This window comes from Mustela erminea, chromosome 7, assembly GCF_009829155.1.
Source record: "Mustela erminea isolate mMusErm1 chromosome 7, mMusErm1.Pri, whole genome shotgun sequence".
In the NCBI taxonomy this organism is placed as follows: domain Eukaryota; kingdom Metazoa; phylum Chordata; class Mammalia; order Carnivora; family Mustelidae; genus Mustela; species Mustela erminea.
This window is the reverse complement of record NC_045620.1, coordinates 37103633-37130198: the sequence shown is the minus strand read 5'-3', so window position 1 is coordinate 37130198 and position 26566 is coordinate 37103633. Positions and strand designations below refer to the sequence as shown.

At 39.5% G+C, this 26566-nt stretch overlaps 1 protein-coding gene across 3 annotated transcripts in view; it reads right to left on the bottom strand.

Annotated features, from left to right (window-relative positions):
• The window catches only part of BTBD3 (BTB domain containing 3), a 35637-nt gene extending 18270 nt beyond the window's left edge, over positions 1–17367 (bottom strand). The window contains exon 1 of one of the 3 annotated variants that reach the window (XM_032351418.1): positions 17208–17367. The gene's annotated coding sequence lies outside the window, so the exon portion shown is untranslated. Of the gene's footprint in view, positions 1–17109; positions 17183–17207 lie in introns of those variants that run through there. The other 2 variants (XM_032351420.1, XM_032351422.1) reach the window with 2 other exon arrangements.
• Between the last annotated feature and the right edge of the window lie 9199 nt (positions 17368–26566).

The window sequence follows — 26566 nt, the reverse complement described above, 5'->3', positions numbered from 1 at the left end:
AACATTTCTACAATCAGATCATTAAGATAAAAGCCAAAACCCTTCTTCATTAAGGGTTAACTAAACTAAAGAATCCCTGCTCTATTTGGGCAAGTCATCCTTTTCCAATAAGCACATGGAATGGGTCAATGGGAAATGTGCTCAAACCACCAGACAGTGTATAAATGGCACAAATGTCACAGATCAATTTCTCCCAACATCCACAACTCTTATTTAAAAAGCTCTACAAGATTAAAGAAAAAAAGTTTACCAAACACAAGTCATCTAAATATATATGTTGTGCCCTTTATCACTACAGAATGCTTAGAAATGAATACTGCTCTCCTATCAATGCACCAACTACGTCCTAAAACATCTTAAGTAATGATATGCATTAACTTAGGTTAAAATTTTTTATCACTGTAAAGTGAACAGGATAGGTTTAGTAAAGGCAAGGCCAGGGGAGGTGGGGGTGGGGGCTTTTATTTCTTATTTTAACAAAATCATGTAGAAAAAAAACAGTTACCAATCCTACAATTTGGTCATCATAATAAACACATCCACAAGGATCTCTAATAATGAAATGCCTTCTTTCCCTTTTACAATGTACGTGACTAGCATGAAATATAGTTATATTAAGCAAACAGTGCAAGATCTAAAAATAAGAAATCTGCTCCACTGAGAGAAATCGTGCTATGGGAAAATACAAATACATGTGAAGTTATACAAGGCATCTTCACACCCAATCTCTAACCTAACTTTTCTGGAGTAGAGACTATCAAATGAAAATGAAAAAGGCACAAACAGTTCTAAACTAAGTCACAAAAATGTTTCCTAACAAAAAATTCAAGTAGAATTAGAAACCTGTGACAAAAGATTATTATAGCAACCAACTTCTGGCAAAAACTCAAAGTAAAATCTGTTCTAAATCCAAATTTAAAAAATAGGTTTTATGCTACTTTTAATTAGCTTTAAAGTATACAATGCTCCATGACTGTTGAGAAGGACACAATATAAAGGTACACAGTCCTATAAAGGCTGGCAAAACCTTCACTATATCAACACCAAGTAACATTCAGAGATGGCTTCCATTTGCTGCAGAAAATTATTATTTGGCCTTGATAAAGTACTCCCTTGTTGTTTCCATCCCTCATGCTGCCGTCATCAGAATAAAAGTTGAGACGGTTCTGTACTTAGTTTCACTGCATATGCCAGAACTAAGAAAATAAGGTATTTCAAGCGAAAATTCAAATTCTAATATATATTCAGCAAGCATTTCTTTTTTTAATTAAGAGCTACTATGTAAGTAGGTCAGTACTTGAACTGCCCAGATGTATAGAATAAGATAATTTAATTGCTCATAAAATAATGCTCAAATAAGTCTCACTTAGGAAGTCAAAAGTATTCATAAAAATGTTTTTAAATTTGGGTTTCCCTAATTTCTGCATCATAAAACAACAGGCAGACAGTATTTATGTGTGTACCTTAAGTATAAAGAGCAGATTAAAGATTAATAAATATCCAAACCTAAATATATCCTCAATGAGTGGTAATTCAATTGTTACTTTTTTTAAATAACAGAACTACCATTTCACCATAGTTGAGAGCTACATGCACCTATTCAAGGTCTACGGTAATGATGATAACTGGAACCAAAGGAAAAGCAGTCTCTGAAAATGGTGATCACAATTTACAGGCGTTAGAGTTCTGCATAAGCATTTTACTAGTTGGCCACGGCAAGGCCATGGATCCACCAGGAATTCAGTAGAGGAGACTTGGTTGATATCAGCATTTAAGGTAAAACTCTCTCATAAAATGTAAAAGACAGGAGTGCCTGGGTGGCTCAGTGGGTTAAAGCCTCTGCCTTTGGCTCAGGTCATGATCATGATCCGGCTCAGGTCATGATCATGATCCCAGAGTCCTGGGATAAGCCCCACATCACATTGGGCTCTCTGCTCAGCGGGGAGCCTGCTTCCTCATCTCTCTGCCTGCTTCTCTGACTGCTTGTGATCTTTGTCTGTCAAATAAATAAATAAAAATCCTTAAAAAAAATTTTTAATGTAAAAGATAGCATCAAAAGGGAAACAAAAAGGAAAATTTAGTAGGTGGTGTGTGGCCAAGTTTTAACCAACGACTCTGTGCCACTCTTCCTGAAGAGGTACAATGTGAAACAAGGATGGCTCAGTCTCTCCTGCTCCACCAGCATGATAGGACTGCAGACCAAGAGTCCATCCAGGAAGAAAAGAAATTCTCTCTCACCCTTCTCACATGGTTTGCAATGCATTTTGAATTGCCATGACCTGGCTGTGAGCTCTTTATCTTGTCCTCTTCATGAGCTCACCTAGCAAAGAAGACTGTTCCCATACTGCAAATGAGCCTGTTGCCTCTTGCCATCCTCACTGCTCCTTCTTCCTGGCAAATCTACCTACCAGAAGCCTACCCATCCTTCCTAATGCACCCCCCCAACCCCTCAACAAGGAAGATTTCCTGGTGCTTAGAAACTCTCCATGCAGCACTCTCTCACATTTCCTCCTGCCCTACGTGGTCTAATGAGTCGGAGTTCTCTGAGGGCTCCATTTCCACATCTCCCAATAAGAGCTAACAGCACCACACCCACGTCTGGCTTCCAATCACTGTCTAACAGGGAGGACCGTGTCCAACACATCCAAGTCCATCTAGAACCCTACAGTGCATTTATGGAGTACAACTGATTCTGGGTTTTAAATGGTCTGAAACTGAGGTTTATGATGTTTTTAGCTGCCTGAGCTGGTTTATGTGAGGTACAATGGTAAAGAACTTAGACATCTTTTAAATGTGTTCCGAGGCTCTCTTGAACATGTCTAAGCACAAATGTGGTCTTGTAATATTGCATTCATCTTGCAGCTAGGTCAACTGACAATGCTAAAGCTCTACTTAAAGCAAGTCCCCACATGTGCCTAAACCAAGGCTTTTCTTCATCAGAAGTCTAAAATTTATTGTAGTACAGATAGTCACATATTCAAAGTTAGAATATGCAAGCAAGACCCAGTTACTAGGACAAAGCTGCCTTTATCAACTAGTCTCAATTCATGGTCTGGCATATTTATTTATAGCACCAATAGAGAATTTTAGTGATTTAATGAACTGGAAGGGATAATAAATTCTCAGCAATTCACATGAAAAGAAGAAAGCAGTCATATGAATAATCTAAAAAAATAGATAATTACAGAGACTTTTGCTTTGAAATGCGTTTTGTCTATACTTAACACTGAATGGATAAATTTCCACTACATTAGACACACCCAATCTTCAAACAAAGTAATAAAACAGGCTTGTGTGTACAGGGTGCAGTATATGAACAGTCTGGAAACTCACACCTATGTGGCAAACAAACCACAGTGCCCGCATGGGCAATGTCACAACAGGATTACTGCAGAGCATGAGCACAAGTAGAAAAGTGCACTTTTTACACATGTGTGTTTCCACATCATCCTTTACCAAGAAGAACTAAAATAGTGTTTGATTTCTGTTCCACCAAAAATAAAGAATTCTCAACTTGTCTATATATTCTCTTACAACACTGGAGTGAGAATAAATGAAGACGGTAGTAACAGTACCTTCTCCATGGCTGCAAAGTCTCTTGCATGTTAATAAAGGAAACTTACCACCAGCAATGATTTTAAAAATCATAAGTAGGGTTGATAATGTCAATAAACTGTTATAAAGCAATGGTTTGAATTGTGCACTAGCAAAAAAAAAAATAAATAAATAAAAGTAACTTGGATTTCCAAGTAACTTAAAATGGCTATAAGATTTATTTTTTTGGAAGGTGGGATAAGGTAAATATGTTGTTCTGTGCCTGTTGTTAAAAGTATGCATGACTTTAAGGTATGAAGCATGTTAAGCAGTTTTGAAATGAACCGGTTAAGAAATATCTGAAGTAGGTAGAAGTGACTGCAGCCCTCTGAAACCTCCTAATAACATCTGGTAGTGGTGATGCATAACCAAAAGCCCTCATGAGAAGAGCCATCTGCTCCAAATCAGAAGAGGGAGAGTTCGCTCCAGAAGCTCTTAAAGAACTGGTCCATAGCCTGGCTCTGCGACTCTTATCACTGCTGATGCTGCTGGTTCCTAAGCCACCTGAAGTGAAGATCACTCCAGCGGCTCCTGAACAGCCAAAGGGAACATGCACTGAAGGACAAGTCAAATTGCCTTTCTCTCCCCATTCCTCCCTGCCCACACCTGGGGAACTGGAGGATTTAGCAACAGTGGTAAAACAGCTTCGATGAATAGAGATTAGCTACTGTTCCTTCCTTTGCCATAGTCAAAGTACTATTTCGTGGGGGAATCTCTGGGAGATGCAGCAGTAAAAACTGTTGGATTTAATTAAACCTTGACCCTTGAGCACATATCTTTTTAATATTCTTTGTGATGAAATGGGAAGTACCCTTAAAGCATATATAGTGAAACAGAGATAGAATGGTTGCCTTGAGAAAAAAAAAAACTCATACAATTGTGTTAGAGCTGAACGAGCCACTTTCTTCATGGAATACCATTGTACTGGAGAAAAGTTGCCAAATATGCTTTATGACACTTAAATATCTAGCTGACATCTTCTCAAAAATGAATAAAGTGAGAGTGTCACTTCAAACAAAACAAATTAAAAAAAAAAACTACTGCCAATGATAAAATTCTAATATTTAAGGAAATTAAAATTTCAGAAATCTTGATTATACCACCATGAGTTTGAGTTTGATAGCTTCCCAACACTTACTTTAAGACTGTTTCTGATGAGATTGGTGATGATATTAAATGAATGTAGTTTTAAAATACTGTATAATGAAACATAACATTTGAGAGATTTGCATAACTCACTGAACCAATGTTTTCTAATAGTGCAATTACATTACAAAATCATGCAGAGGGGAAAAAAATGGTCGATTTGAAGTACAAGACAGACCAATGGACTTTAGTGTAAGAGAAGTACAACAAGTTCACTGATAGTTTCAGATTTCACATGGCAATTAACCTTTAAAAAAACTAACATTCAAATTTTGACAAGGCAGCAAAGAATATTCATAATAATCTGAAAAGGCTATTAAAATATCATTCCTTTCCCAGCTACCTGTCTGGGAGACGAGATTTCCGTCATACAAACATACATTCATACATACATTTATTTATTTAAAAGATTTTATTTATTTGTCAGAGAGCGAGAGCATGCACAAGCAGGGGTAGTGGTAGTGGGAGAAATGGGCTCCTCAATGAGCAAAGACCCGGATGGAGAAATTGATCCCAGGACCCTGGGATCATGACCTGAGCCGAAGGCAGACACTTAATCGACTAAGACACCCAAGAGTCCCAAATTTATTTATTTTTAAACACATAATACATAATTTTTTTCTTTGCTTTCATTTCTACTCTAATAAATAACAAGAGAGAAAACCCCTATAAACAAAACTTCCCTGTGTTTCTCAAAATAGAAGTATAAGAATCCTGAGACCAAAAAGTATGAAAACCACTGATACCCGCCTAGCATTATAAGGATTAAGAGTTTGGATTTTATTGTAAGCATGAATTGTGGTCAGCTCTTAAGTGTTGTTTTGTTTTGCTTTAATTTTATTTACTTGTTTGACAGAAAGAGAGAGAGGTCACAAATAGGCAGAGAGGCAGGCAGAAAGGGGGAAGTAGGCTCCCTACTGAGCAGAGCCCGACTGGGGGGCTCAATCCCAGGGCCCTGAGGGACCCTGAGATCATGACCTGAGCTGAAAGCAGAGGCTCAACCCACTGAGCCACCCAGGTGCCCAGCCCTTAAGGGGTTTTTAACAAAGGTTCTTTTAATACCACAGGCTTTTGGTTTTATTCTTCTAGAAAACAATAATTCCCAGAGCATAATTCTCAACTACTCAATCCAAAAGAAATTTTTTTTTTGCACATTAGGTAAGTAGAATAGAGAACACAAGAGAAACAAGACAAACTGCCACAAAAATTAACAGCAGTCAAAGAACTAATATTCTATTTGTTCTATGACCCTGTATGGTATCTTATTAGCTTTGCCCCAACCTCACAAAATTCACACAACATGAGGTACAAAATTCTCAGAAGACTTAAAATGAGAAAAATTTAAACAGATTTTGAGTTGACAACTGTCCTTAGAAATTTCACATAAATTTTAGCACTAAGAATGAAGTAGATGTTTCTCCCTGATAATCTGCTTTCTCTTATACCACATTTCCTTAGAAGAATTAGAAGTAGCAGCCCCATGGTTCATCTTCCCCTCTGATTTCCAAACCATGAGAGACTACGGACTCTGGGGAAACGAACTGAGGGTTTCGGAGATGGGGAGGGTAAGGAAATGGGTTAAGATGGTGATGGGTATTAAGGAGGGCACGTACTGCATGGAGCACTGGGTGTTATGCAAACAATGAATCATGGAACACAACATCAAAACCTAATGATGTACTGTATGGTGACTTACATAGCATAAACAAATAAATATATACATACATACAAAAAGAAAAAGTAGCAACCTCTGCTGTCCCCCCAAAGTAAGCGTGGCTGCCAACACAAAGAGAATTTGCTGTTCACTTTCTCCCTTCATTTAGAGACACACAATTAGTTAAACCTGGCTCTCTCACACTTATTTAATACAGTCCTATGAACTATGTATACACAGTACAATATATTTGGTTCTACATAATAACCAAAATCTTTGTAACATATTAAGTAGAAAATAGTTTGCTGGAAATAAAGTTCAGGTTAGGACTTTGCTGAAGTCCAAAGGAAATACTTCATCTACAAGCAGTAATTTCTCATTTAAAAACAGCCTTAACTGGGGCACCTGGCTGGCTCAGTTGGTGGAGCATGCAACTCCTGATGTCAGGGTTGTGAGTCTGAGCCCCTTGTTGGGTATAAAGAGTACTTAAAAATAAAATCTTTAAAAAAGAAAAAAAAAAAAAACACTTCTTACTGAAGACCTGGTGTTCAAATACTTTCTTAGCTTCACTTATAAAAGGATTTTAGAGGTTGTGTATGTTGGTACAATTGTAATCCTCATAATTACTTGATACCCAATAATTATATGTTATTATAGAAAGACAGTAAAATCAAAATACAGGTTGTCCCAAACTTGAGCATCTGATTCTCCTATTACTCAAGCCAGACACTATTATATATTGACATCCCTAACCAACACCCATTTCGCAGAATGTATCAATGCCTTGTGATGATTTTGAGTACCTGCCAGCAGCTGTATGCTAGCAAGAGTTCAGGATCAAATTTGGCACTTTGAGGAGTCTTTCATGACACTGACAAGAAAAAATAGGTAATAAAGTAACCCAGTATCTCAGGTAAGTATAGGCTGTAGGTCCCACAGAGATACTGTCGAGTAGTACTAAATTAACTAGAAAACCCACTAATTCACATAAATAATTCTATATATTGAAAGATGTGTTGAAACCATGTGGGGGAGGGGTGGGGAGTCTGCTGAAGAACGATCAGAAGGGACCAGAAGTGACTGGACCACACACTTACCTCCACTGCTGACTGCCCACTCTCCAACAAACAGGTGTCAGTTTCTAGTACTTACTTACCCTATCTCCTAAGGCCCCAGGAAAGGGAGAGAGAAGAAACCATGGAAAGGGTGGGGATGCTCTGGGATGCACCCCTGCCAGAATGGGTGTCTGACATGGGGACATGGGGAGAGAGGGGACATGGGGGTGAAGGGATGTGGCCTGTGGGAAGAGGGGACAGGGCCTGGGGGAAGGGCTATACAAGAGAAAGCAACAGCTGGCAACAGCTCTTTGGAGCTTGAACTTACATCTTAAGCAAGAGGTGCTTCTGAGTAGCTTTTCACGATTTTTAATGATGACAATAATATTATTTCAGGAAGAGAAGCCTGCTGTAACACTAATTAAAAATTTTACCATTTTCTAGACTTTCTAGGAATGTAGATCATTCCCCAAAAAGCCCCCCAATAACACATCTAAATGTAGTTTACTACTATACCTGACTTTTTAACTACATTTTTCATGAACAGAGATATGAAAGTAAGTAGGACCTTGGTAATCCCTTGTCTATCCAGAGACCTAAAGTGCAATAATGCCGAAAGGACAAATTTAGTCCCTCACTATAGAGCAGGTATGTTTGCTGATGTTGGGTAGGCAAGATTACCACTTCCAAAAACACTGGATGAATATAAAAAGAGGTGGCAATTTAAAAAAGAAAAAAACAAAACAAAAAAATAACTTTACAAAGAAAACAATTGCTACATATGTCCCCAAACCAAGTGTAGAACTATAAAAACAAGGTATATTCTCCAACTGAGCTTTCAATTAATAAATAGCCTAATCTAAGGGTTATTTTGTGATTCAGCAGCAGGAAGACAGGTCAATGCTTTCTGTTCCAACTTGGCCAATAACACTGTTTGGGGTTCAAAATAAAATAAATTATAACAGTGATATTTGCAAAAGAATGAATCCTCACAATAACTAAACCCAGATATAATGCTAATCTGAGTTTCAAAGGCAAATCAAACTTTTCAGGCAAATGTACTCAGAACAGTGGTGCTTCAGAAATTCTATTCCAAATGTGTTCGGTAATCATGTCTAAAACACTTAACACCCTCTAACTGAATATGGGGATTGCTCTTGCTCATATACTACTACAGAAAAATTCAGGAGGTAAAAAATAAGGAACCATACATGCCTAGAGGAAAAGAAAGCACAAACTTAAAAATGTCACAGATTTTGTGTTTAGGTAATAGCTGTTGAGCTTAACGCATTTCTAGAATTACATACATTTTGGTTTATTCTTTGGTTGCTTATATGATCTCTAAAAAAATCATCTTTTTCTTGTTTTGACATCACTTATTTGCACAGCAACTACAACAGGACAAACCATACACATAGCTCTTACTCTACCAAAAGAGAAGGGAAGGGAGTCTGATGTTTTTGCCATACTCTGGATTTGAAGAACCTAAGAGGAGACTCTAGAAACACTGTAAGCAAAACTCTAAAATGACTGCAGCAGACTGCAGTCTGGGAAGCTGAAGGTAAAGGACTGAGATGCCTGGATTTTGTGGATTTAGTACCATGCTCAATTACATAATTGAACATGTACTGTGGCTCTGAGTGGTTTCAAAATCACTTTATGAAAGAACTTATTGCAACCGCGGAGGAAAAAAGTTTAAAGGGAACATAAGAGATGGAGGTTGTCCTTAACAGCAAGCAAGCACAAAAAGAGAAAAAAAATGGTCGCATTCCACTTTGAGGGAGTGGTTAAAAAATTTAGTAACAGTGTATCACTGATATTTACCAGGGAGCTGAGACATGATTTTGAAAAGTTTCCAAAGTGAAGCCAGGGTACCCTTGGTTAAAAGCTGAAATCCAGAGAGCAGGTTCTAGAACCTAATTCACATCATTCAAATGCGAATCAAGGCAGAGCGCTGGGCTTTTCTGACAGTTAAGCAACTTGTCCCCACACACTGGCACAATTCAGCACTTTACAGTCTCTAACTTAATCCTCATAGCCAGTCTACATATTATTACATCCACTGTAAATCCCACGTTCTAGAACTTCTCCCTTGCTGGTGGGATGTTAAATAATTAATGTTGGACCCAACGATGCCAAGGTTTATACTACTTTATAAGAAATTTATTGAAAAAGAAAAAAAAAGATAAGGCAGACTACATTTATTCATTCAAAAATATTTACTGAACACCTACATACCAGACACATGGGGCAAATTAATGAACAGACATAAAATATTTGCCCACAAAGAACTTACAGCCTAGCAGGGGTAGGGAAAGAGACAATTCGCTATCAATCAATTAACCAGTCAGGTAGTATTTTAGAATGTTAATAGATGCTACAGAAAAAGAAAATAATGCAGAGCTCTCTAAGAGGGATACAGAGCTTAACATGCACTTACAAATGGGGCAGACCACACTGACAAAGTGATATTCAGGTAAAGTCTGGAAGGAGGTGAGGAAACTGGCCATGAATATACTTGGGGAGAAAATATTACAGGCAGAGGGAAAACCCAACACAAAGACCTCAAAGTGGGAATGAGTCTATTATATTTCTGGATCAACAAGGAGGTAAAGATGACTGGAATGGAGGGAAAGAGAGGGAGAGAAGTGGGAAAAAGGGCAGAGTTAGTGGTAGGCAGATTTGTATTGGGCTTTGTGAAGCTTTATGAGAAAACAGACTTTAATCTGAGTAAGGTGGAAAGCCACAGCACAGTTTTAATTTAACCTGACTCCTGTTTTAAAAAGATTACTCTGGTTATTATGCTGATAACATATTAAAAGGAAGCTAAGGAATGAAAAAAAGAGGGGCCACTGTAATAATCCAGTCAAGAGGTGCTGGAAACTTGGACAAGGGTGTGAGGAGTAGATAGAGGTGGGGAAAGGGGCAGAGATCCTGGATTTATGTGGACAACAGGATTGTGGATACATTTTGAAGATATGGGAGCAGGATCTGCCGACAGCCTTGATGTGGAAAGAAGAGAATAAGGATGATTCCAAGGGTTTTAGTTTGAATAACCTGAGAAATGAACCTACCACCCACCAAAATGGGCCAGGCTGGAGGAACAGCAGGTTTGTAAAGAAAAATAAAAACTCAGCTTTAATCCTGTTAAAACTGAGGTATCTTTTATGTATTTAAGATTTCAAAAAAGTAGTTGACATGTGCTTCAGAAGTTTCAGAGCACTTTCTGGAAATACACATTTGGGAGTCTTATGCAGCTACATGCTTTTTTACTGAAGTCTTATAACTGTTTGTGACAAGAGTCTTACAGGAACTGAGCCCCGAAGCATTCCAAATTAATAGGCTAGTGAGAAAAAAGCAGTGCAAATTTTAAAAAATGACTGAAAAAGTGAAACCAGTGGCCAAGGAAAAGCAGCAGCATGTGGAGTCCTTGAAATCAAGTGATGTATGTAAAAAAAGAGAACGACCAATTTTATCAATGCTGCCAACAGGTGAAGATGAGAACCGAAGGTTTAGCAACTTGGAATCTCTTTAGAAAATGTCCTAGTAATCGCTTCTTGGCCTTTTGGCTAAGATCAAGTGAAAATGTCCTAGTGCCGGTATGGATTGAATATGATGTTATCACTTCAATTTGCATATGAACTGAATGTTTTTCTAAAGAATTATCCATAAGAAAGGATTTACTACAATTTAATATTTGGGACTCAAATCAGTTGATCTGTTAAGAAATACTGTTAAGAAAGTGATAATCTGGGACTCCTGGGTCGCTCAGTTGATTAAGCAGCTGCCTTCAGCTCAGGTCATGATCCCAGCATCCTGGGATGGAGTCCCACATCGGGTTCCTTGCTTGGCAGGGAGCCTGCTTCTCCCTCTGCCTCTGCCTGCCACTCTGTCTGCCTATGCTCGCTCTCACTCCAAATATTCAAAAAAAAAAAAGAAAGAAAGTGATAATCTATAAATTCTATCAGTAATTTGTCAGTAATTGAATAACTGAATCAGCAATTTAATTCCTATCATTTAACAAAACAGAACAGGGGCGCCTGGGTGGCTCAGTGGGTTGAGCCGCTGCCTTCGGCTCAGGTCACGATCTCAGGGTCCTGGGATAGAGTCCGGCATCGGGCTCTCTGCTCGGCAGGGAGCCTACTTCCCCCTCTCTCTCTCTCTCTGTGCCTGCCTCTCTGTCTACTTGTAATCTCTCTCTGTCAAAGGAATAAATGAAATCTTAAAAAAAAAAAAGAACAAAAAAACCTTTAGGTAAATTGGAAATAAAATATATATTTTGTCCTGGTGAAGAATTATGACAAACCAAAAGCCACTATCACACTCTTGTTTTTCCTATTAAATAAAGAACAACACAAGTTTGCACATTACCACCAATACTATTTGATAATGTTCCAGAATCATTTTATCATATTCTAGGAATCTTAACATTAGTGCAGCATGCCATAAAACCAAAATAAAAAGTATAATTATTAGAAAGAAGTAGAAACAAGTGTCATTATTGGCAACTGATTATATAACTAGGAAACCCAAGAGAATAAACTGCTCTTAGAGTAAAAGCTCTTAGAGTAAAAGCCAGCTATAAAATAAATATACAAAAATCAACGACTATCTTATACTAGCAGTAGCCAATTTGAAGAACTCATCACAATAGCAACAAAAACATAAATACCAAAGAAGAACCCTAATAAGACATGTTATGACGTAAATGAAACAAAACAAAAAACAAAAACAAAAAAAACTCTTCTAGGAGAGCTAGAAGGTCTAGATAAACTTCTAAGTCTCTTAAGAGAGACAGTGACTACATGTAGATGACAGTCCTTGCCAAAGAACAAGAATACTCGTTACTGTAGTGGAAAACTGCAACAAAACCAGGAAAGGGGAAAGCAGATAAGACAAGCAGCAACTTAGCCCACCTAAAAAGAATGAAATGTTACACCTTAAGTGAGGAAAACTGAGAAGTACTCCAGTTTACTCAAACTGGAGAAGAAAGGATGTCAGGCTAAAATAAGGTTAGTAAAAGCTGGTTATGGAGCCCTACATCCCAGGATGCTCTTCCAAGTTAACTTGCTGCAAAGGTCTGGCTGACAGTCCCAGAGCTCAGTAAGACTGGAGACTGATTCATAGGAGAGTAGATAAATCAGTTAAGTCTCTGGGCTGTGAGAGCCCAGGACCTTCCCCCAAAGTGACTCTATACAAAGAGAATGCTGAGACTCCTGCCAGATGCCTCCGGGAACATGGCAGCTAGATCCTTTCCACAGCTCAGGATGCTGGAAGACCACACTCTCTGAGCAGTCCAAGAGGAAAGACCCTACAAAAGGCTCCAGTGAACAATTCCGAAGAAACAGTAAACAGTCAAAAGGCTGTCACTGGGGAGGGAGACTCAGGGGAATGGGGGAGAGGTAGAAAAGAGAGGGGCAAGGAACCATTTATTTTACAGTAAGCCTTTTGGTACTCTTAGACTTAAACTATGTGCAAGTATTAGTTTAAGAATAATAAAATAATTATCTTTATCTGCAAGGACAAATGAATGTAATTGTTTTTCTAAGGAGTATCCTGACTTGCTCTACCAGGTATTTCTACGTATTCTAAATCTACAATTTAAAAGAATTGGCATTAAGTTTAGAGATCAACACATAGTTGAGTAAGACCTAAAACAGAAGCAAACCCAAGCTAGCCAATATCTTAATATGTAATAAAGGAAAGACCACAACCAACAAGGAAAGGATGGACTATTTAACAAATGCTGTTGGTGGAACTGACCAGCTGGTGAGGAGATGGTATAAGACAATTCACATCCATACATTAATACAGAATTAAATGTGAAAATCTAATATATTTCCAAATTTTCTGTTACATTTACCTCACCTCTACACTTTTCAAACATAAATGTTTACAAGGAAAAATCATAAAGGACAAGATAGAGCTTGAATACATAAAATTATTTTGCTGTTTGGAAAATACCATGAAGTAAATAAGAAAGACAAATAAATCACTGCAAATATGATAAAGGCATAATACTCTTTATATGAAACAGGTATTTAAAATCATTTTTTAAAATCATCAGTTAAGAGTAAAGGGGGCAAAGTACCTGAACAAACACCTTTCAAAGGTAAAACAAGAAGCAAATCACTAATTTCACTAGTTACCAAAGAGTATAAGTTAAGACCACATTTTTATAGAAAATTAGGAAAGATTAAACACTGGAATGCCGCCACAGTGAGGAAACCATTAGATGCATAAGGGAACCAATGCGTCTTGGCATAAGCAGTTTGGCAACATGCCTTAAGAGTCCTAAAAAGAGTTCACCTCTGCCCTAGGAATTCTGCTATAAATCTAGCCCAAGCAAGTCTGAGATACCAAGAATTCAAAGCATAGGCATTTATCCCAGTTCTGCCTGCGAGTCTGCTCTTAACTTTCTGAGCCTACTAACTCTCTTGCCAGATTCTGTTGAAGGCCTTCCTCTATTTGGCTCATTCCATCTTTCCAAAACTATGTTACAGGCACCGTTATTACCCTGAATCCACAGATAAAGCAAACCCAATAAATGAATTGGGTAATTAATAAAGACCACTTAGATCTGAGGTGGCGGAAGTAGGATTTACAATAGCATTTAACACCATTTTTTTCAACTACTAAAAAAAGGAAATGTCAGACAACAGAAAACTACTTAAATAAAGTTTGACATATCCATCATTAGAAATCTTACATCCAGGGGCACCTGGGTGGCTCAGTGGGTTGGGCCTCTGCCTTTGGCTCAGGTCATGGTCTCCAGGTCCTGGGATCAAGCCCCACATGGGGCTCTCTGCTCAGCAGGGAGCCTGCTTCCTCCCCTCTCTCTCTCTCTCTCTCTCTCTGCCTTCCTCTCTGCCTACTTGTGATCCCTATCTGTCAAATAAATAAATGAAATCATTAACAAAAAAAAAGGGCAGTATTTAAAATTGCAGATGAAATTAAAATTGCCAATTTTAAAATATTCAGACAAATAAGGCAAAAGTGGATGCATACCATTTCATGAACAGTTTATTTCTGATGATGTGATTTTAATTTGGGGGGGGTAATTCCCTAAATGTCTACAACAGGGACAATTTCTTTTTATTTCAAAATGTTTAGAAGCCATAAAACCAACAGATTCTCTCAAATGTAGGTGCTTTGAAGGCCTCAATTTTGAAATGTGATGAAAAAAGGAAAGAGGAGGTGAGAGTTTATGATCTTAGCAGCAAAGCATTACTGTTGAACTACAAGGTACATCAAATGAGAAAGATTTCCATCATTATTTTGAGTAAGATGGGGGAAAAAATGATCCTTTCAGAATTTGCTTGATAGTCCAGTTAATGGATATTTAATTAGCACCTAAGACAGGAGATAGTTGCAGGAGAAAACCTCTTCAACTCCCAAAGCATGCTCAGAAACACTGGTCTACTAAAAACATTTTGGAATTGATGGACCAAATTCTGATTATTATTTACACAGTAAAAAGTTTGAAAGGTTTCAAAAAGCAAAAGCCTAAGACATGTAAATGACAGATTTCTGTACTACTTTGTTCAGAGCTGCATCAACAGTTCCTTGCAATCCAAACCGGAATTAGAATACCTGTTTTGAGAGTGAACATTTTCAAAAATTATCTTTGGATGTGTGTATGTTGGGAAGGAAAGGAGTGGGCAAATTTGCAGATTTAAAAAAAAAAAAAACCTTTCCTTTATTAAAGTATAACACTACAAGTCATTTAACTTTTTGTAAAGAATCAAAGCAAAGCACTTTCTAAGAACAAAACAAGTTAAGGCTGATGACGACTTCTTTCTTGCTTTTTGGCCACAAATTACCAGAAGATTTTTTTGGCTGTGGGATTATATTTCACTTTTAAAATTTCTGAAATACCTTAGGACTTTGCAGAAATTAAATATACAATATTTAGGTTTCTGTGCCCCCAAAAGACAACTGTTTAAAAAAGAAACACCGTCTCCACTACATTTTAGAACTTTGTTAAACAAGTTCTCTGCACAAAGACTTGGATAATGAATATTCCTCATAGCTGCGAGCTGTATCACCCCATACAACAGCATTAATAATTCTGTAATCACTTAGAAAGAAAAACTGGAACTGTATGAGCTCACCCTTACCTGAGCGGAGGCCAAGAACTGAAAAGGGTGATTCAAATTCTTCGGAAAAGGAAGAGTCCTATTCTGAAACCCAAAGGTAGGAGGACCCGCCCACTTCCCCTGGAGGACTCGTTGCTATAGGAACCCGCAGTAACCCTTCAGAGCCAGTACAGTCTGGGGGAGGGGGATTCTCCCAGAGGTTGGGGGATGGTTAAAAGAAGGGAACCGGGAGAGGGTAAAGAAAGGGGGGTGGGTTGAGAGGTTAAAAGACAATGAAACTCCTTGGCTGTGGCAGGGGTCAGAGAAGGAGGGCTGCGTGACCCCAAATGAAATTCAAAACATCAGTGAGAACAATGACCTGGACGCTGGAGTCACAGTATAGTTAAAACTTAAGTTTGAACCATCAGACACTTCCCTCCCAACCCGGTGGGAAACAAAATACCCTTTGTCAGTTCCTGTCTCTGGAAATTGAAGCTAGACTTTTATCTCCACTACAAACAGAATGCTACTTGGTAAAATTGAAATCTTGACTTTCTTTTATTAAACCAGCGTTTCCCAAACTCTGTTGCAAATTAGAAACACCTACGGATCTTTAAAATATACATTGTTTTAATTTGTCTGGGGTGCTATTTAAACTGAAGAGTTTTAAAACTCTCCAGTGATTCTCTTCTGCGGGCAATTTTGAAAACTACTATAGTCCGTGATTTGGCGAGGTGGTAGAGTGTTTAAAAAAAAAGATTGAGAAAAAAGGCGGCACAATTATCTCCCTTTGTCTTTTTAAGGCTAATAATAGAATTAGCTGGCTTTCTCCAAGCACACACAGGACAATAGGTTTCTTGACAAACAGGAATCCCCAGCATGCTCTTAACAGTACTTTCTTTGAGATAAAAAGACTAGGTAGTATAACCTTTTTCTTCCCAAGATAGCAAACATCCTTCCGACCCAAACACTAAACTTTTACACCGATTTTTCGAGCGAATGTACCACGAATGCTTCTCAGAATTTGGAAGGACGAGTTCCAGCACCAGAAGGAAATAGAACTCCCGTAAGACCACCATCATTCGACGAGGTTCTGAGGCGACCAGGTCTGGGAAAGGCCGGGATGTACGTCCCTGGAGCCCCCAGTGCGGGCCCCGCTGGCAGCGCCTCAATAAAGTTACTCAGGGAAGTTTGCTCCGGTTTCCAACCATGCGCCTCCCCGACCCAGGGGCGCGGCCCCCGCCACCTGCTCGGCGCCAGTGCTGCCCAGCCGCGCCCCCTCCCTGGACCTCCGCCACCTCCGCGGGTCGCGCACTCTGCGGGCGGCCGTGTGGTCAACTGGAGCCCGGGCGGGCTAGCTTCGCCCCTCCCCGGAGCCCCTTGGCTGCAGCTGGCCCTGCCCCTCGGGCCACGGCGCCGGGACCCCCCACGCGGGCCCCGCACCTTCCCGCCTGGAACCCCTCGGGAAGCCCGCTCGTGCAGCCACTGTCTCTCCAGCCTAGGCTGGGGATCCCGGCGCCCCCACAACCCCCGGCAGGGTGCCTGCCCCGCGGTCCCGTCCCGGCCCAGAAGCGCTCCGCACCTTCGGCCCGGGGTCGGGAGCGCGCCCCTGGCCGGGCGGTCCGGTGCTGCGCACGCGCGGAGGCGCCTGCCAGCTCACCCGCGGCGCCCTCCACTCACCGTCCGCGCTCTTCGTCACCTCCGGCGTAGCCGCCGCCTGCGCTACTCGCCGCTCGACGCCCCGGCCCGGTGCCCACTCCTCAGGCCCCGGCCCGGGCACTCGGGGATCCAGCGCCCGGCGGGCTTTGGCGGGCACCCGCACGCAGGGCACGCTTTCGCGGGGCCGCGCGCGCGCGCCCGAGCGCCGGGAGGGGGCGGGGCCAAGCAGGCCGCACGCCTGGAGGCAGCCCTGGATAAGGGGCATGCGCAGTGCCTGTCCTTTCCTAGGGTCCAGTTGCGAAGAGGGCGGTGACCCTGGAACTGGGAATGGGGGCAAAGTGGTAAAGGGGTAGGATTCCTCCTCCCTGAGAGGCAAGTTCACCCTTTTCCCGCAGATCGCAGGGTTTTTTTCTCTGGTTCCTTCAAGTCATGTGTTCAGCACTTATTGAGCACCTACTTTTGCAGAGCTTTTGTTCAGGATACAGGGCATTCTCCGATAACGGGCAACCATTGGCTTGAAATTCCTTTTTCCTGCACTGATTGCGTCCTTCTCTTTGAACAGATACAGCACTCTTAAGTGGTTTGGGAAAGGAGAGTTGCTTCTGGGTTGGGGTGATGCCGAAAACTTCATTGAGAAGCCTGGAAGAATAAAGAACTGGCGTCAGAAGTTCACCAAGAGAGAAAGGTGAATACAAGGGAATTAAGTTGCAAAAACTTAACACACACACACACCCCCCATGGAGACAAGTTTAACCAGAGTGTATTGTTCATAATGAAGGGCAAATAGAATGGCTGAAAGGGCACTTGAAATTCATCTGGAAAATATTTTTAATGCTTAACCTCAAACTTACCTTTTTTCAGTGGGTGATTGAAAAATGCTAAAGATGGTGGGAAGGGAAGAGGTGAGGTCTGATTAAATGCAGAATTTAGAAATACAAAGACTAGAGACGTACAATGTGTATATTAGTAGGAAGTGGTAGGGTCCTAATTCCAGTGTTGGCACCAGGCATAGAAAGCATGAAGTAGTTTTCAAAGATTGTGAAGGACAGGAGAATTCCTAAGCTTATGTCACTGCCTTTTTGCATATACAGGGCAGTTTATTAAAGATACCAACTTCAGGGACGCCTGGGTGGCTCAGTTGGTTAAGCGGCTGCCTTCGGCTCAGGTCATGATCCCAGCGTTTTGGGATCGAGTCCCACATCGGGCTCCTTGCTCGGCAGGGAGCCTGCTTCTCCCTCTGCCTCTAGCCTGCCACTCTGTCTGCCTGTGCTTGTGCTCTGTATCTCTCTCTCTAACAAATAAATAAAATCTTTAAAAAAAAAAAAAAAAGATACCAACTTCATTAGATTAGATCATCATCCTTGGTAAGTATTTATTAGTGGATAAATTAGACTTCTAAAATACTTAGCCGCAGTCACTAAATGTTTCTTCTAACTGGAATTGGGCTCTGGTTGGGCCCTTACTTGCCCACAATTGAAAAACTTAAATTCGAGAGACTGTGTGTGTTTGCGTATAGACACATGGGCTTTGGGAAACAAAAACCCCTTTTCTAAAGCCCAAATATTCTATAACAAACCGTTTGATATTGTTCAAATGACTAATATCTCTGAGTCTTAACTGTGCTCATCTGCAGAATGGAATCATGATGGTTAATTTTAATGTGTCAATTTGGCTATGCCACAGCCCTGAGATATTTCATCAGACATGTCCTAGATGTTTCCAGGAATCTATTTTTTCAAAGTAAGGAAAACATTTCAGTCAGTGGCCTTTGAGTGAAGTATATTGTCCTCCATAATGTAAGTAGGCATCATACAAGGTTGAAGGCCCTAATAGAAAAGTACTGACATCCCCTGAGTAAGAAGGAATTCTGCCAGCAGACTGCAATTCTTCCTTTGGGTCTCCACCGAGCCAGCCAACCCTCCAGATTTTGGACTTGCCATCCTCCACAATCATGTGAGTCTTGTGAGACTTGAAATAAGTCTCTCAGTTCACTCCCTTTTGATAGGTAAGTAGGTAGGTAGACAGACAAATTGTTCTGTTTTTCTGGAGGGCCCTGACTAGTATACTTTGCAAGTTTATGAAAATTACATAAGTCAATTACCATCTGAATCTGAAACATGGAGATGCTAATCTTTAACTTGAGAGGTTATGAAAAATTAAATGAAAGTAGGTAAACAGGCAGCATATGTTAGGGTCTGAATTAGTGGCAACTACTGTTGCTTGTGAATTGAATAGCAAAGGCAAAACCAAAAGAGGAGAAAAGATGGATATTGGCACTGAAAAGCATTTTCTCAGTTCACTGAGTAATAATATTAAATGTAATAAATTTAAGAAGTAACAAAATTTTGATCCTCCTAACTCAGACATGCTAAAAGGTGATACATATGAATATTTTAATTTTGCAAATAAACGCCAAATGAGCTATTAAGTAAAGATAGACTTTAGGTGTACTTTTACTTTATTTGAGAGAGGGAGAGCGCCCATGCATCTGCACGCACATGCGCACACATGCACAAGTAGGGAAGGGAGGAGAAGCCAAAGAGAGAACATCTTAAGCAGGCTCCCTGTCCAGCTCAGAGCCCAACTCAGGCTGGACCCTGAGATTGTGACCTGGGCTGAAATCAAGAGTCAGATGCTTCACTGACTGTGCCACCCCTTAGCTGTACTTTTTAAAACACCAAACATGCAAAGCAGAGATATGAATTCACATCTGAACTTTTTATTCCAACTCAAGCCTCAGTTCGGTTCACTCTACTTGCTACTTGGAGGGAGAAACCAAAGAGGAGGTTACTTTTGAAATAATTCCCAGTCTCAGAGTAGGTACATGATAAAGAACTCAGTGTATTTATTAAATTCCTTTTGGGGCGGGCCCATAGCTACTGGGAGCATGCAAAAAATGGATAAAATATTCCATTTAATCTACAAATACTGCCACTTACTATGTACTAGGCAACATCCCTACCCTCAGGGAATTTATCAGAAAGCCTAGGAAAAAATGAATAATCATAACTGTAATTTAAGGTAGGATGTGGCAAGTTCCTTTGGAAGGATGTGAATGATTGGGCCAATTACATTTTGTTCAGGAACTTGATGCTGCGGACTCACTCTCCTAAACCTGTCTCCATTGTGGCCCCCAACTTTGCATAGCCTAAGGGGTAGAGAAGCAGGCATCTTTTAAAACTGTTTTGAGCAAAGTTGATAAATATCAACTAAAATAACATTCCACTGACTCACTTCTGAGCTACCAGAAAAAGAGATGGTGGAGTAGGGCAAACATTTACTGGTCATTCAAGATGTAAAAGCTCCAGTTTTCTTTATTTTCTCTTTATTATCAAGCCTGTTATCTTTAAGGGAGAATGTAACCTTAGAGTTAAAAAACAAAAAGACTGAGATAAATTTTCCCTGACCTAATAGAGATTTATTAGGAAAATACATAAAAACCAAAATGAAAATAACAAAAGGTGGGGGTTTGGGTTTATAAAAAGACAGGAATGATTCAGTTGGAAACCATTACACAGGTGGACAAAGATGACCATCATGTTTGTCCTGTAACCAGTGCTGTCATAACGTGCCCTCCTTTTTCCTTTTGGCTGAGAACAAAATATTCCACCATGGGAGAAGGTGAACCAACTCCAGCATTTACAAAAGCAAGTGATTTGGGGGACATAACCTAGCATTTTAGTAACTGTTAATACTCAGGATATTTTATTTTGAGAATTTGTGAATATATTCATTTCAGGAACTTAGCCATGGTGAATGGGAAATAAATTAATCTGGGATTAAAGAAAACCCTATAGTAGAAAAGGAAGAGTTTTAATAAAAATCAAAAGGAATGGCCTCCAGCCATGGATGTTAATTATCATCTGATGAATAATAATGATAATAGGAGATGTGAAATAAGTTAAAATACATCCTGGGCCAGATTTTTTTTTTTTTTTTTTCAATTACAAACCCTGGAATGTTGCCTTGAAAATTTAACCAGTGTGCTAGCATTAAATGGTTTAAAATTAGACTTAAAACACAATTAGCTCTCCACTATTCATATGTAGTAGAGTCTCCATGATTTTTTAGTAATGCTATTCAAATGAATTCAGTTTGCTCAGTATCACAAGTAGAATGTTGATCACCAGTAGAGAGAATGGTAATATAAATGTTTCTTCCTATAAGTATGTTTGATCATGAAAAATCAAAATTTAATAACATGGCACAATATTGGTTATTCTTAAACTTTTTTTTTTTTTTTTTTTTTTTTTTTAAAGATTTTATTTTATTTATTTTACAGAGAGAAATCACAAGTAGATGGAGAGGCAGGCAGAGAGAGAGAGAGAGAGGGAAGCAGACTCCCTGCTGAGCAGAGAGCCCGATGCGGGGCTCGATCCCAGGACCCTGAGATCATGACCTGAGCCGAAGGCAGCGGCTTAACCCACTGAGCCACCCAGGCGCCCCATTGGTTATTCTTTACCTCCTTCTAATAGTTTATCCCACTGACAAAATGTGATTGATTGACACAACTTTCCAATTAGCTGACTTTTACACATTTTAATTATACCTTTATTGTTGAATATTAAACTTTATATCAGAGTGACATTTAAAATATCAAATTATAATCATAAAAATTAAATGCATATAAATTGTTTTGTATAAGCAATGAATAAAAACAGTATGACAAATCCAGTATTGGGTTACAGAGGGGTTTTTTCCTTTAAAAATGAACCTCTAACAGAGCATTATATCCAGTTTTGAAGGAAGTAAACACATACATTAAGCAAGGTTTTGTTAAGTCATATGAATATTAAAATAATTATTTCTATACCTTATATTCTACTTTAGTGGGACAGCCTAGGTCTCAGTGGCACTTCTGTATATGTTGTCTGGATTTTCTACATTGTGTTTATTTAGTGAATGTCCTCATAGAGAAACCACCTCTGACAACCGGGTCTTAAAACTTTTCTATGATGCCTACATTTATTTGATATGTTTAACTCTTGTGTCCAGTATCCTATTGCAAGTATAAGAGTTAACGCACATTCATGACAAGTATTTCCCATCTTGTTTTCTATTCCAGCAATTACTGACCATCTGCACCTAATATATTGGGTACATCTAACTTTTTTCAGTGACAAACCACTCTAAGACTTACTGACTTTAAAAATGCAACCTTTGTTTTTTCCAAGTCTGCCCGTCTGTCTGGGCTGTTCTGTGTCTGGGCCAGGCTTGGCTAATCTTGTCCGTGCTCTCTCAAGCACCCACATTTAGTGGATGGGGTGCCTGAGGCTGGTTGATCTAGGATGGTCTCAGCTAGAACAGATTTTCAAGCCTCTGATTGTATCAAGTTGGCACTGTTTTATTGGCCAGCGCAAGGCACCTGGGCAAGCCCAGAGTCCGTGCAGGAGGGCACTCCCGAAGGATGTGGATACAGACATTAGTGCATTCAATCTGCCATGTTTAGTGTTTTGTTTGATTAGTCCTATCATATTTTATTCTCTTCATTTCCAGTTCTTACTCTACAGTGATTTTTTAATTTATCTTGGCTGCGGGGTTGAATATTTCTGCCTGTTGTAAATGAAATCTTTCTTTCTCTAAGTTTTATTAGCATCTGTCTTTTAGAACTCTTCTTTGTGGTTTAGTCATTTTTACACTTTTTTGAAGCCTCTTTTTAAAATATGATTGTAGGATAAATAATGTAAATAAATAGGATGTTTGATCAATTAATCAGTAAACAGATATAATGTGTTTAAAAGACTACATTATCTTGAGTTCAAAAAAGTTTTTTTCCCAAAAAAGGGGTTTTTTTTGGTTTGTTTTATTTTGTTTTTTAAAGGTTTTATGTATTTATTCGACAGAGATACAAGTAGGCAGAGAGGCAGGCAGAGAAACAGGGAAGCAGGCCCCCTGCTGAGCAGAGAGCCAGATGTGGGGTTCCATCCTAGGACCCTGGGAGCATGAAGACAGAGGCTTTAACCCACTGAGCCACCCAGGCACCCTCCAAAAAAGGTTTAAAATGCTCTATATTTTGTCTAAATTCTCCACCAGATTTCAGAAAGATTAAATAAATAAAAATGTTCATATGCATATAATATTGGTAAATACTTCCTGCTTGTTCAGTACCCATTTAACTTTTGTACTTAACACAAGCATTATCCGCTGCATTTCCTTACAATGGAGACCTTAATTTATCATGTAAAATCATTCCCCAGTTCATCATATAAAACCATTTCTGGTTGAATTTTGAGGAAAATATCCTGAAGGGTTATGTATGGAGAGATTCATAAACCCAGACATGAGATAAAAGCCATCGTTTTTCATCAGTTGGGTATATGACTAGGCTCTGCTTTAAGAACTAGAACAACTATGTTTCCATCTCTGGGGTTACTTCTTTGGTGGAGATTCAAAGTCCTATGGAAACCTTTTTTCTTTTTCCCTGTAAACAGGCATTATAAATTATTTGTTACTGGATTATAACCTTATAAGAGTAAATTACAGTTCATAGAGCTTTGAATTGCCATGCAACATTTTGTGCCTACATGAGTAAATGACAAAAAATAGCCTAAGAAAACACCACATACTTATGTTGTGCTGTTTGCCCTTTTAAAAACGGTTATTACTGTGTAACTCCTCATAAAGCTGGATAACTTATACTTTCTAATAAAATAAGTTGGACCAGGGGAGGCCTTATAGATTCTGATTCTCCCAAGGTTAGTTTTGTGGATTTGAAATATTCTGGAACTTAATATGACAGCATAAAGCTGTATCTCACCCAACCCCCCACCCCTTGCTCTGATTTTCCTTAGAACCAAACCTCCAAACAGGATTCAAGTGCAAGTAGTTTATTTGGAGGTGATCCAAGGAAACGCTGGTGGTGAAGTGGGAAAGTAAAAACAATGAAGGGGAAGCAGCCAAGTTACAGGCTGAAGTTCAATCATGCAAGGAAAACTCTGGGACCCAGCACAGAGCACATGCCTCAGGGATATTCCAGTCAAGAGTCCAGGGAGCTGGGATCATTATCCACTAACTACCATTCATCAAGGGACACGAGAGCTGGAATCATTACCCACCCATATAGTCTATCCAAGATAGAGGGCTTCTCCCAGGGAAGCTATTCCCTACACAACTATCAGTTGCTGGCAGTTGTATGCCAGGCATCTTGAACCAGTACATGTAAGGAAATAAGAGCTGGGTAGCACCAGTATGCACCAGGTACAGAGGGACACAAAGTGGCATCATCATACAGTCCCTTCCAAGGCAGACCTGAATTTTATCTTCATTTCCTTTAATACCTCCTTCCCCATGTTTTCTATTTTCTTGTCCTCTTTGATACTCTCAGAATTCAATACTCTCAATAAAGTTATATTCTAAAGATACACATACTAAAGGCTCCTGAGTCAGTTGAGCATCTGATTCTTGGTTTTGGCTCAGGTCATGATCTCGGGATCCTGAGAGGGAGCCCCAGGCCACCGGGCTCTGCACTCAGTGGGGAGTCTGCTGGAGAGTCTCTCCTTCTTCCTCTTAAGTAAATAAATAGACCTTAAAAAAAAAAAAAATCTAGGGCGCCTAGGTGGCTCAGTGGATTAAGCCGCTGCCTTCGACTCAGGTCATGATCTCAGGGTCCTGGGATCGAGTTCCGCATCAGGCTCTCTGCTCAGCAGGGAGCCTGCTTCTTCCTCTCTCTGTCTGCGTACCTCTCTGCCTACTTGTGATCTCTCTCTGTCAAATAAATAAATAAATAAAATCTTAAAAAAAAAAAATCTTCATACCAGATGGTGACCCACTATGCCAATGGGACAACATGGGTTTGCCAAACTACCAGGCTATTTACACACCCTTGGTGCAGGCACTTTACTTCTAGACTGTTTCTAGAAAGGTTGGAAGAACTTGTACAAAGGTTTAGGCATCTTGGAGAAGACCTGAAGACTACAGTGTTAGCTGATATCCATCAGAAGCACACTGGAGGAAAATTTGCCCCCCACTTCCCTCCTTGAAGATATTTGCAGTGGCTGGAGATGTTTTTGTTTGTCACCGATGTGGGGGAGGGAGGGAACTGTTGGGGGAGGGAGGGAACCTCAGGTGGTTCGAGATCAAGAATGCTGCTAAACATTTTACCACGTACAGAACAATACCCTTCCACCCCACAAAGAATTAGCCATCTTAAAAGTTCGGTTATGACCCTGTTGAGATATTCTGATCTAGAGAAACAACATCAGTGGGAAAAGAAGCTATAGGTCATGCCTTCCAATTTCCTTTTCTAATCTTTACTCCCAAATTTTACATTGACAAAGTTTCCATTGATTTCTAAAGGTGTTGCTAAGCACGTTGGGAGGCATAGAAAGGCAGCTCATTTTGTTTTATGAAACTTTACTAAACTGAATAAGGGAGTAGCAATCTGACCTTCTAAAATGTTGCCAGATGCTGAGTGCAGGATTGAAATGCTAAATCCAGAGAACCAACTATTACTCATTAGTAAGGGTATGGCAAAAAGGGCAGCTTTCTTTTGACAAACCAAGTCATGAAGGACGGAAGGATACTGACACTCAGTGATTAATTTCTGGAAATGTAGTTGAATCAAATTATGTATCATTTGATGCCATTAAATTTGAGTTCCTGCATTATATGTGGACCTTTCGCTTTTCAAACATTCTCTGTGTGAAATTGAATGTGCCATTTACAAGCTATCATGTAATTTTCTGTTTTCTGAAACAAAAGCAACAATCTGGGTACATTAAAGACCATTATATAATTGACAAACCTGCTTTTTAAAACTTGATCCAAAACACTTAAAATTACTATCATTTGTCAAAGGGAGTTATTCTTTAACAGTGTAAAATCATTTAAAAATTAGAATTAAAACCTCCTTTTGCTTTGTTCCAACAAGAATATCTTCCATGTGTACACAGTTTCACCATTTACAAAGTTTCTTTTCATGCCCACTAACTCACTTGACTTTTAAATCAACCTTATGAACAGAACAGATACCATTTCCCCCACTTTTAAAAGGAGGAAGCTAAAACTCAGAGATGGTAATTTACTGATTCAGCTATGAAGACCGTTTTGACTCTTTGTAAACAAACAAACAAAACTGAATTTTTATCACATCATGTTACTTTGACTCGATGCTTAATATCAAGATTTAAAATTTTTATCAAACTAGTACATGTAAAAAGGCATACAAATCATTAGTATGAAACTAAGGAAATTTTCCCAACTTCAAAATATCCATGCAACCGTCACTCAAACCCTCATCCGAAAGGCCTACTTCAGATGTCTTATGGACAATACTGCCCATTTACCCCAGATTAACACTATCCTTTGTTTTGACACCATTCGTTTATTTTGTCTTTTTGAACTTTACATAAGCGGAATCATATGGTATATATCTTTTGTGT